Source organism: Spea bombifrons, chromosome 6 (assembly GCF_027358695.1).
Source record: "Spea bombifrons isolate aSpeBom1 chromosome 6, aSpeBom1.2.pri, whole genome shotgun sequence".
In the NCBI taxonomy this organism is placed as follows: Eukaryota; Metazoa; Chordata; class Amphibia; order Anura; family Pelobatidae; genus Spea; species Spea bombifrons.
Window position 1 is genome coordinate 4,307,688 of NC_071092.1, and position 13,436 is coordinate 4,321,123.

The 13,436-nt window shown below is 36.3% G+C and overlaps 1 protein-coding gene across 12 annotated transcripts in view; it reads left to right on the forward strand.

The window, feature by feature from the left end:
- Positions 1-13,436, forward strand: part of MITF (melanocyte inducing transcription factor) — a 66,084-nt gene that overhangs the window by 41,597 nt on the left and 11,051 nt on the right. The window lies entirely within an intron of this gene.

A 13,436-nucleotide genomic window follows, 5' to 3' on the forward strand; every position in this document is an offset into this window, starting at 1 on the left:
TGAGAGCTTCTCCGGCATGAGTTGACCCAGCAAACATAAATCGTGAGAATGTGTCGATAGAACGGTCACACAATTCCCGCATTGCCACTTAGCTTCCGTCACGTCGTATAGCATTTTGAAACTCGCTAAAGTTTTAGTAAAAGGAAAAAAAAAAAAAATATTATAGAAGCTAATGATTGCCTGTCCCAAAATACTCTAGTTTAACCCCTTAAGGACAATGGGCGGTTCCTAAACCCATTGAAAACAATGCATTTTGAGCCCGTACATGTACTGGCTTTGTCATTAAGGGGTTAATTCTCAGCGGCATGTAACAAAAAAAGGAACATTAGCATCTGATTTGTAATATTGAAAAATTTTGGAATCCGTTCCTCATTTAACATTCCTTTTACTAAATCTGATTGAATCAGATAATCGGCCAATCAGGAAGAGCTCAAGCTCAGGTCAAAAGTTTGCTATTTAACGTTTTCAATACTTTTAGGTAATTATATTTTAGGTAAAAATATATTTTCATATAATATTTATGGCAGATAAACTTTTGAGCCGGCCCCTCGTTACCTAATGTACCGGTTCTACCTTTGTTAGACCCTTTGAATGTAGGGACTGTAAGAAGCGGTGCAAATCTTTGTTGACGCTATAGAAATAAAAGATAATAATAATAATAAATAATCATTATTAAAAATAATAATAATAATAATAAATAATAATAAAAATAAAAAAATAAATAAATAATTATAAATAATAATAATAATAATAATGATAGTAAATAATAATTATTATAATGAGAGATTTTTAGGCAATCTAGTGATTCATGTCAAGTTTTTCCCTGAAATTTGTTTGAAGACCTCACGGGGGCTTGGTTCGCCTTGTAGAAGTTTATGGGGGTCTTTAAGGTTCCAGAATGTGACAAGGTGTCCTTTCTTGGTTTAGTTGTATAACTTACAAGCTTTGATTTCTTAACAAGGAAAGACTTAGTTGTGAATAAATTCAAAGTGACAAGTCCGAGGCATTCCTGCAATTCAAAAGAGGCTTAAGGAATTTCTTACTGGCCAAGCTACAAATATGTCGTATTTTGCCCAGCACTGCATGGCAATTACAACCTTCAACCCGCCTGTGAGCAGATTAGAGCATTTTTTTCTTCTTTTTTTTTTTCTTCTTTTTTTTTTTTACATTTTTAGACGCCTTTACGAACACCGTGAAAAAAAAAAAAAATTAGATTAAAAAGTACCAGGCTGTGCTCCAAACGTTAGAAGTAAAAGCAGTTACCTTGAGGGATCATGTCAGCTCCGTGGTGCCTTAATTACCCGAGGAACTTTAACCTTCTGAGAATAAGTAGAGGATGAATTTGGGGGCTCAGGAGGAAAGAAAAAAAAAAAAGGGAAGAAAACGCACACGGATTTACCACACACCGCTTAGTAATTCATCATGGAATGTTGGTAATTAGCCCCGCTTCTTGAGTTTTTTTCTTTTTGGATTAATTCTTAAAACTGGATGATCTAAAGTAATGCCTTCTGCTTCATTATCAACGAGTTTGCAGTCTGCAGGCCGGCCCGGCGGAACAAAACAGATATTGTCCGCCGATTGCGGAGTTAGCTGGTATTTAACGTCTTGCACCCCAGCAAAGTAAGTTTAGGTCGTAATGGCACATTAATTAATCAAAACCTCTGGTTGGCTTTCAAAGTATTCTATTCTAGAAAAAAGAAAGATTGATTTCGAAGGGCACACCTCTGTCCCAACATTGACAGCCACGAAATAAACTGTTCTAAAGACGTCGGAGGGGACTTGCGTTTAAATATGACTTCATTTACAAACCCCCTGTACATCTCAGGGTATTGAAATGATTAAAAGGGGATACATTTGTTGGAAGGGGTGTGGCTAGAGGCGTGGCTGGGGGTGGGGCTTTACAAGACTTTTTATTAAAATTTGGCCGATTGGTAGTTATTATGTAACGGGGGGTATTTAGAAGAAGAATTATGTCTTTTATGAGCAAAATACACATTAATGGGGCTTTCAGGGCTGTAGAACCCTGCGATCCCCTCATACCCAGCAAACATTCTGAGCTCCTAGAAAAGAGGGGCATCAGGGGAGGAAAGGGGCATCAGGGGAGGAAATAGGGGGGCATTGGGGATTTGGAGACAAAGAAGGACTGTCATACCGGAATAGGTGCGGTTAGTAGGTATGTAATAACAGTTATAGGGTCTGATACAAATGTAACTCTGGTCATCAATTTGAAAACTATAGTCGTGCTGTTCTTAACACTTTTAGTGAGGATCTAATCATTTTACTGAAAGGGTTAAAAATCTTGTAATGATAAAATAATGGGGATTCCACGATAATAAACAGAGTATTTAAAACACAAATGCTAGAGGAAGGAGAATATTTACCAGAATAAATACTGTTGAAAATGTGAAATCATTTTCACATAATCACATTTCATAGGCACGGCGTTGCGTAAAAAAACTGTGACATGCTAATTAGCCTGTGCCTTATATAAAAGCAACGTGCGGAAATCTACTAACATCTGGACGGGAGGTTTATGGCGAATAGAATCATATCATTTATTTGATGGCATTTATTATTTCATTTATTTATTTTTAAAGAAATATTGCTCCTTTTTGGTCAATAAATAATCGGTCTTTTACAAAAGACAAAAGTTTAAATAATCGATATTTATGCTTTCGTCTTTTTGTAAAAGAACATTCTGCTGTGTTCTTGAGATTAAAGAAAAAATGCCAAGATTAAAAGTAAAATCTTGTAATTTCACTTAAATCATTTTATGACCTCTAAAGTTGCACATCCATGCATTAGTTAGGGCTACATTAATATTATAATATCATCTGAATATATAATATTTTTCCACATTGCCTTCCTTTTACTTCTGCATAAAGTACATATTTGTGAATATTTTGTAGAAATATATATATTTATATATATATTATGTACTCACATTTGAAAAGAGACAAAAAAAGTTACAAAATATATAATTTTTTTACCCCAAAATTATTCTTAATTACAGCTTAGCAATAATTTTTTTTAAATTCAATTTACATTATTAGGAAAACAAAAGATAGACACATATGTTTTAGGTCACATGATGCAAATATTGTGGCAGGTCTTTCATAGCCACCAACTGTCGATGTCCCTACGTTGACCCCAATAAAATAAGAATACCTTGATTCAAGGGTAGATAAAGCTGAGAGGCTAAAGCTACAGGGGACATTTTCATTTTAATACTCTCTCTCTCTCTCCCTCTCTCTCTCTCACTCTCTCTCTCTCTCTCTCCCTCTCCCTCTCTCTCTCTCTCTCTCTCTCTCTCTCTCTCTCTCTCTCTCTCTCTCTCTCTCTCTCCCTCTCTCTCTCCCTCTCCTCTCTCTCTCTCTCTCTCTCTCTCTCTCTCTCTCTCTCTCTCTCTCTCTCTCTCTCCCTCTCTTGGGTTGGAAGTTACTTTCAGTTGCTCGAGGTATCTTGGTACCAACTTAAGTGACCATGGTACCCAGCCAATGTTGGCAAAGGATCATGGGAGCGATAGGTCCTAGCTGAAGAACATCAACTCTTCGTAATTCTTCGTAAAAATATGACACTGCCCTTATCATGCATGCTCATCAACAAACACATAAACTTAAACAATGTCGCATAAAGGTCAGACAGAACATACGTGTCGTAAATAGAATACATGTATCGGGTGGTGATGAAGGTCCAGAGCCCTGATCAGCGACATGGGCCACTTGCATTGTAGCGTTACCCAGAAACATGAAAGGGAGCCGTAGAAGCGATTCTCTGTTATAGGGAATCAGGACATGAATGAAGTGTTTAACCCCTTAATGACAAAGCCCGTACATGTAGGGGCTCAAAATGCATTCTTTTCAATGGGTTTAGGGGCCGCCCATTGTACTTAAGGGGTTAATATAATTAAACATTTTTGGAAGTTCTTAAAATATAAAGCTTTTTTTTTTTGTTAAACCCATTGTATGCCAAACAGCAGACGTTCTACAAAAAAAAAAACTCAATGGAGTCGATAAACTTTTCCTTAAAAAAATGTTGAAGAAAACACATGATGAAACCCTTAGGCTTCCAGTTCCTCTCCCTACGGAACGCCACGACAGTTTGGCAATTTATTCCCCCTCTTGAGTGTCTGTTGTGTCATGTGAGGTTTCCCTTAATACACTGATCACATTATGAACGTGGAGTCCAGGAGGTGACAACGAAAGTCATGTGACTGAATATGAGCGCGTTCCTCAAGGTAACATTTCTAAAAATAGATTAGACCTTCGGAATTTTTTTTATTCCAAATTACTGTAAATACGATTAGGGGCACAGAAAATATTTGAGGTTGATACATTCCATGAACAGAAAATCTAATTTTTTTGTAAATTTCTTTTGGAATTGTCGATTTTAATAAGCTAAATTAGGTTAATATTTTAATTAAATATAAAATCATTAATTTGGACTTCTTTTTTTCTATTTAGATGGGACATTTAAATGTTGCTGTGCCGATATGTAATTATAAAGATAAATATATTTTATTCTTCATTTACAGTAAATTCAAGTCAAGTGTTAAAAAAAATGGCAGGATGTTAACATGCCCTTCTTTATGAAAAAAAAAGTTAAAAATACTCATACAAATTATTAGGTTGTCGACATTCAATTGTTCGGAACCTAGTGAAACCCAATTGGTTATGTTCTCGAAAAAAATAATACATTTTTCAGAGCATCTATTAATTTCATTTTTTTAAATTTTCTTGGGAAGAGTTTTTTTTTTTTTTTCCTGCTAAATCTATGGTTTTAGGAAATATAGTTTGCCACCTGGATATAGAAAAAAATAATAATAAAAAAATAATCATAATAATTTTATATATATATTTACACATTTATAATTTTATAATATATAGGTACACACACACTTTTTTTTCTCGACAATACATTCTGATGGCGTAATGTGAAACTTGAATTAAAATACCATAAAAAATGTTCTACTTGTCCTTTTTTTATAACTAACAGTTAAAGTGTTTCATCGAAGAGAACTTCAACAATATTTTCCCGCTAATTTCATTAAAAAGGAGAACATTTCTTTAAAGGCCAAGCTCGGAGCTGATGATGTACGTACAGCTAGTTCCGGTCTTGTATCAAGTACCAGCTAGTCGTGAATCACCTTGGGTTGGTGATGAGATTTATTTGCGATGTGCTGACTGCCTTCCGCATCATATAGAGTGGTGTTATGTGATTCAGAGACTTCTCACATAGTCTAATGTAACACCTTAATTCCTCTCATTAATTTTATATTTAGCCGGCATGGTCCTTTGGAACGCAGAATCATAACAATACCTTGCTCTTGGTCCACGTTTAATCTATAGTATACTCGACTAGACCTATGGGGCAAGGCAACGGGGCAACATTTCGTCTTGTTTTAATTTTTCTTGACAAAATAAAACGTAGTAAAATAAAACATAGTTTGAGAATGCAGACAGATTTTTTCCCCCAGCCCTGACTATGGGTGAAGATTTGCAAACGATGAAAAGTGGCAATTTTTAACCCTGTTGGGAACCTTGGTCTTTGCTTCCATGGTTACCGCCGAATGAGGCCTAAATACAAGGCTTTCATGGTATTTCCCCCCAGGTCTAGTTATGACCGCTCTTCAACCTCTTTGCTCCATCTGGACCAAGGAAATCTCTCCTTTTCTTACTATCTGTTGCTTTGTGTACATGGAAAGGATCAGGGACTGGGTTATGATGTCATAACGTGCCGTTAGTGGCCCAGGTCTGCCAGCTATCACATCACCATTTTAGATAAAGCAATGTAGCTCAAAAATACTATCACGAATGGGATTTAATGGTGGAGTCTACTAGCTCTTGAAGACTTGTTTACGAAGGAACCTCCAACTTGGAAACGTGGGGTTCCTTCTACTGACAGAAGGGGTTAAATGTGTAATATGGATCAGGATGATTCCAGTCCCCATCCCTGCTTGTATTGAAATCTATAAACGCTTGGGATTTCAAGGTGATCTTCGCTGACAGTTAATCATTAATACAGGGAATGTATTAGATATGGCATGGTCATAAATAATGTTCTATAGAACAGAGAAATAGAATCAAAATTAAGTAATTAAATAAGTGTCACGTAAGATTATATTTCCATAAAATATATTTTGTACTGGTACCCATACGCGAAGAGCAGTATATCATTCAGGATTATATATAAACTATAAAATATCTATTTCCAAGTGAATGCTCAAAAATTTAAATGCTAATTTGTGTCATGCCCTTTTGTTCTACTACTACACTTCCTAAAAAAAATCAATTTAATATTATTAAAACAGATATCAAACCCTACTCGCTTTCTAGGGAAACCATTAAGTTCCTTTTGAGCCTTGTGGATATTTAACCATATGCTGGATTAGTAATTCTTGTCTGAACTGCCCCTAAAAATCTAAAATTGGTTCAAAGGCAAATTCCACTTGAACCCCCGGAGCACAAGTAGAGATCCAACGTCTAGACGCAATGGAGACATGTTTGACTCCAAAGTCCACCATCTAAAATCCTGTCTTCTCCTGACCCTTTGGCTGCACCGGTAACTTTTGACCTGTAACGATTGCTTTATTTGACCTTTAGTTCCATGGTCTTGTTTCTTGTTTACCAATAGGCTTCAAAAAAAATCCAAAAACTGTTGGCGCTTCTTACCCTAATAAAGTTGGCAACAAATATATAAACATGATATAAATGAGTTTTGGTTATATGAATTGTCCAAAGCGTAATTAAGCTCATCCGCCACATCAAGGCACACTCTCAATAGGATGAGAAGAACCTACTCTCACCTCCTACATAGTGGGCACACAAAGCAGTTTATACGGCTACCAAAACCTTATTAATGTGTTGGGGGGGTGCAATTAAACCTCCTCCCCAATTTACCAATAGTCTTGAGCTTTGATCATTGATCTTGGCAATGTCTTCTTCTTTAATATCTGAAGTTTTAGCAGTTTCTTCATCGGCTGATCACCCCCAGAATCTTTGACCTTGGGTCGTCTTGAAAATGTCTTTAATACCCTGAGTTTGAGGATCTTTGACCTTGGATTGTCTTGGAAATGTCTTCCCTTTAATACCTTGAGTTTGAGGATTTTCCTCATTAGCTGATCACCCCGACATCGTTGACTTTTGATTATCATGGAATTGTCTTCTCCTTTATAGCTTAACATTTGAACATTTTCTCCAGGAACCACTGATCATCACAAAACCTTCCAACCTTGTCTCCTTGGTCTAGTTGATGTGTTTGCGTGTGACATCTCCAGGACCTTATAAATCAGTGCTAACCAAGGTTCAGTAGGAACAAAACGGTGATACCCAGATGTCATCCAAAGAGCGAAATGGTTCAGCAAACTCACATTCTCTGCTACTAAATTAAATTTAAAGAACAGTCAACATTTTATGGGGTTAAGAATGAGTAGAATTTAATCAACATATTGTAGCAATATTAACATAAAATATCCTGATACAAAATATTCAATATTCAATATTAAAATTAATATACTATTAATATTAATATTAACTTTGGTTTTAATTATGTATGACGTCCGAACTTGAGACTAAGCCTTTTTTTGTAAGCTTTTATTATTATTATTATTATTATTATTATCATTATTATCATGCATGTTGTATAACACCATTATAATTGGCTTTTCTACCTTCCTGGACACAAAATCTGACCGATAGAAGGACTACTGTTCTTTTATGCAATAGGACAAATGGTCTTAAGTGATACGTAGACACAACTCGCCCTACGATATTTAGTATTCAAAAGATTTTTTTTTTTTGTGCTGAGGGCAACTGCGTTAAAATTCCAGATTGACTTATGTGACGTCCGGACTCGGGGGCCATAGGCTGTTTTAATGGTACAACCCCATTTTAAATGAAATGCCCATTCTTTCTTCATTCCCGTGGCACTTTGCATTCTTTGCGAGAAGCCTGTATCCTTAAGGCAGGCGTGTTTTCCAAACAAGTGTTCTTTGTGCTTTTATGAATAGCGTAAAAAAAATAATAGCTTAAAACCAAAGACAAATCTCCGAAAACATTGGTTTACTTTGTTCTTTGAACATTTTATTAGCGGAAAGAAAAAAAATAAGGAATTTTTGTGCAATCGTGAACCATTTGGAAATGCCGTAAAAGATCAAAAAAATTAAAAAGTGATAAAAAAATGGAAGTCGTGTTTTAATATCAATATTAACGCACCTCTTAAAGGAACCCAGACGCTATTAACCTTTTACTTAGTTTGGGTATTCCTTTTGAAGATTTCCTCTTCCTTCTGCCAGCGAAACTTCACAACTTTCCCTTTGGGGACAAAAAAACCCCCCTAAATTCTGTGAGATGTTTATTAAAAGACAACATGAAAAAAAGTCAATTACCATTAAATTTATTTTAAATGAATATTGTTAATTTAGAATTCTGCAAGGGGTAAATAAACATATAAGAGGGTTATACAGCGGTAGAAAAAAAAGTTGAGGACCCTTTTTAATGTTCTTATGAATGATAGAGATGAGGGGTGTCCTTCTCTGTGTACCAATAAACTGTTTAAAACGTTAGTTTATATTCAGAAAAAATGGTTCTAAAGCCAGTGACATCACACTTATGTTGTAATGAACACGAAGTTCCAGGGAATGTCACTTTTCGCCTTATATTTTGACTTTTGCCTTTCGTGATTCGATGAAGCTCCAGGTGCTTTTTTTGAGTTTTGGTAAAAAAAAATACTTAAAAATGTGCAGACTGGATGGGTCGAATAGTTCTAATCTGCTGTGAGATTCTATCTGTCTATAGTTATCTAGCCCCAACATGAATGGGAATCTACACCTAAGGTCAATCTACTGATTCAAAATAATGGAATAAATTATGTCATAGATAAAGCATCTTATGGGATGATGACATCATATACTTGGATTTAATTTTTTTATGTATATTAATATAGTATGTTAATACAGTAACTATCCCTGTTATAATGCGACAACTAATTAAATGCAGGCTTTATAGTGTCACAAACTAATACCGCTTTTAATTTTATGATAATGAGATGTAACTTTTGATCTTTTGGCAATCCGATTGGGTAACCCTCAATCAGAATGTACTTTATAATTTTTTACTTATTCCTTTACACTTTGTTCTTTTGTTTTCTCCTCTGTGCTCAAGGGGTGGTTTTCAGGACAAAGGTTGCAGATGTCATTCCTGGTTACTCTATGGAACCACGTTAATTAATGCGTTTTATGCCCGGTGGGATACTGGCCTAGAGCAGCCCTCACCCAATCAGGTGCTGCCAAGCATTTCCAGCCATTGGCCTCACTGAAGGCATCCGGCAGCCGCTGGCCTTAAAGTGCCAGCGCCGCCTCGTTATCTAAACGTTTTCAGCACATAATTGTTTGTTTTTGTTTCCAAAAATATTATTTATTATTTTTTTTCTTTTTGATACATAACTACATGTTCGGTTTGACCCCTACTAAGCTTGTTCCACTTAAAGTTCTTAAAGATTTATTTCCTAAGAAGGTTTTATTCTTTAATGACCCGTTAATTTGCACGGAAAACATACCAGTGAAAATATGCCTTCACATAATCCCTGAATTATAGCACCAAGAAATAAAGCTATTTCTAGTAATTATTTAACATGAATTAAGGCTCATTAACACTGACATCCTGGTTCTTGGTATTTTTTTTAGTATTTAGTATTTTTTTTTTTTTGAAAGCAACAATTTATTTACTCTATACTGTTATACAAGGGTTTTTTTTTTTTAATATGAGTTTTCTATGAAAATGTTCTCTTTTGGGCAATACTCAATGGAACATCATGTTATCTTTTTCCCCAAAAAAAATCAAATGTCAAAGATTTGTCAATGGCTGCCGTTCTACGGCCTACTTTTGATAAATAATGCATGATTAAAAAAGATTGTTAATAATTAAGAATTTTATTTTGACCATTGAAAAAAAAAACTAAAAACTGGAATCGTATCATTAAAAAACAGATACTTAAATACCCCTTGCCTTAGGAATTAACACCCGTAATAGTGGTTTCGATCGCACAATTATTCTGAATTACTGTAGTCATTCTCACTGTCTTTCCATTCTTTTATTTAAATAAATGACGGCATTAATGCAAATGAAGTTAATCGTGGGTGTCATGTCGTGAATCTTACAGCGATGTGTAAATGTTGTCAGCTTTTGGGGATTTGTGCACTTTTCCTGCATATTTTACCTGGTTATAGTAACCGGAACTCCCAATGGTGACAAGTCTTCCTAAATTATTTAAAAAAAAACATAAAAAAAAACAACATTTTCCTCCTTACAAAAAGTTACAGAAAAAAATAAAGGTGACCATTTGCATATGGGGTTGTTCTGAAGTAGGAGGGGCCATATTTTTTTTTTCTCATAATCTTTTATCCTTTATTGACAGGCTAAAATTATACCGGTTGGGAATATGGGATATACGCTTCATAATGAGTGTTGAGCATTAGCAGCTCCTGATGCACCTTTTATCCGAAGGAAATCAAAAAGATAAAAAAAAAAAAACGTAGGTGTGAAAATATGGCTAAAAAAGGTTTATTATGAATTGTGTGAAACGGAGACGAGAGATACTGCTGCAGGTTATTGCGCAATAGGACTACTTTTAACACGGGCTTCGGGGACAGACATTAAAATAAGATAGAAACCAGGAAAATGAAAGTTAATGGCTAAAAAAAAAAACCTGACATGTTTTGGGATGTTTTAATCACATTTAAGGAATTTTAGCTTTTGTGGCAACAAAACAACAGGAGGTGGGGGACTACTTGGGTGAGGATTATATGAAAGCTGATTAAGTAGAAGAGAGTCTCGGAGAAGAACGCAGGGAATGTTAGAGAATTGGTACGGCACGGGTTAACAGGTCCTGGAGACGCGAGTGGGAAGGAGAGATAACGACTGAAGAGAGATGCAAGTGGTGGCCAGAGTGAAGATTGTGGATAACAGAATATTTGGAGATAAATGCAAAGATATAGGAGGTATTGTGTTGTTAAAGGCTCTGTAGGTGAAGATCAGGAGTTTATATTCAATTTCGGGGGCATGGGGAGCCAGGCGAGGGACTGGCACAGGGGGCAGCACAGGAAGAGCTATGGGGTAAGAAAACTAGTCTGACAAAGGTGCTTAGTACAGATTGGAGACCTTAAAGGTGACAGAAGAAGAAACCACAAGGGAATGGATTGATATTTAAGTAGTGTATTGTGGGAGAAAAGGACACGTTTGAGAGATATTTTGCGGATGAGAGCCACGATTTAATGAGTGAATGCATATGAAGAGCGAAGGAGATAATTAGGGATTAGGGAGATGGAGGAATAAACAGAAGTTCTGTCTTGGAGATGCCGAGCTTTAGGTCGTCGGATGTCATCCAGGACCCAACATCAGAGGGACCGTTTGTAAGTTTGCGAGGATAGAAGACATGGAGAGAGGTCATGAGAAGAAAGGTAGATACGTTTAGATAGAGGTAGTTATGGAATCCAAGAGACGAGTTGTAGACAGAGAAGAGTAGAAGACTCGAAACGCACCAACCGATGCTAAGGGTATGATGAGAGGCCTAAAAACGCTGACATGGACGCCATGATGAGAGCGATGATAGCTTGTATAAAGGGGGTAGGAACATGCTAGAGGAGGTTAAACGGATGAGTTAGGGTAGGTGTAAAAACATTGGAAAGAGAAAGTAGGAGATGTGAGGAAGCCAAGTTTACAGGTAATGAGATGGAAAAGTCAAAAAAAGTCAAAACTAAATCAGTTTATATTTAAAGGAATGCGTCCTACTAAAAATGTTATGAGGGTTGAACTCGAGAGCATGGTGGAGGTTCGACCATTTCTTCTTTTCTCCATTTGCCCAAAATAATTTTGAACTGATGGAGTTTTAACCTTCCTTTCAAAATCCCATGATATTGCAATCTCTACTAGAGCACAAATACAGTATTCATCTTGAAGAGGGGACTGGAAAAATAACTTATTTTTAAATTATAAACTCTTCTACCTCCGGCAAGTTAGTCCAAACAAATGCCCTTTCTGTCTTTGTCCGGCATGAATGTCTTCTATGAAGCTTTGGTATGTTCTTCCCCTCAGAATAGCTTCTGTTATCCAAAATCATTTTTTTTAAATATTTTTTATATGAATATTTGCTGAACTGAACAAATAGTTTCATTCTAAAAAAAAAAAAACAGCAATAATCTGGGTGTTTTCAGAAATTAAGGGCAAACGTTCTTGTCCAAATACAACGCCCCATTGTGAGTAACGGAGAGTAATAATCGCCACATTTATTGCAGTTATCTGATGCAGGAAATAAAATGAAGCAGCCACAAAAAAAATGGTGCATTTGAAGATATATTCAGAAAAAAATAAACTTCAATGAGCATCATCCCTTACGTTCCAGTTTAAGAATGGCCTTGATGAGCATTGTTTAGTTTTCCAAAATATAAGAGCTCACCTGCGGTCAAATAAGAATCCAGGAGAAAAATTGGAAGAAGATAGAATTTCTGTTTAATTTACTATATTTTTCTATAGTTTCCTTTTCATTTCATTTTTTTATGATATTTCGAAACCTTTTAAGTGTTCTGTTTAATACTAAATGCGCCAATAATCCTGTTTTTATTTATTGTGCTTATTGTCATTTTTTTATATTGTCAATTAGAATATTATTGTTCATTTTCAACCCCCCCCCCATATTATCAGCGCTGCAAATTCTGCCGGCTCTGTATAAATACATTTTAAAGTAATATAATTTGGACAAATACAATAAGTGTTATTAACCCCTTAATGACAAAGCCCGTGCATGTACGGGCTCAAAATGCATTGTTTTCAATGGGTTTAGGGACCGCCCATTGTCCCATAGGGGTTAAATGGTGAGCAGCGAGATGTCCTTTGGCTCTGCCATACCCATACTTGCCAATATGGCCGTGATGAAGGAAGCTTTGTTTCAAGCAGAGCGCCTCTTCACCATTTTGTACATGCACACTCTATATTGGTGATGAGAATCCCCCCTTCATATGGCTCTTAAAATCACGTGTTTCTGCAAACATTACCCATACGGCACACGGGCTTCTACTGGAAGCAAGTAGACATTTCCTAAAACGCTAAACACAGGGAGAAACTTACGGATCCAACATATATACAGGCAAAGCCGATACATTGTCGCCACAAAGCTTTACCAAGCAAGTTGATATGAATAGTTATTGGGCTGTTACGCAGTGGTGTGTTCTGGCCTCTCTGGGGGCAGGTCGGCTAAATGGTGCAATCGGGATCCCCGGCGTGGCGCCGCTCATGGGCCGGTTGGGAGCAGCACAGTCACAGCAGAGCCCAGCCAAGATCTGTCTCGATACATTTTAACTGTGTCGTAAGGAACAAGGGTGCCGTCTGATTGCTCTGATATCAATAAGAACCAACCCTGCAAAGATAACAGACTTAAGTTAATTC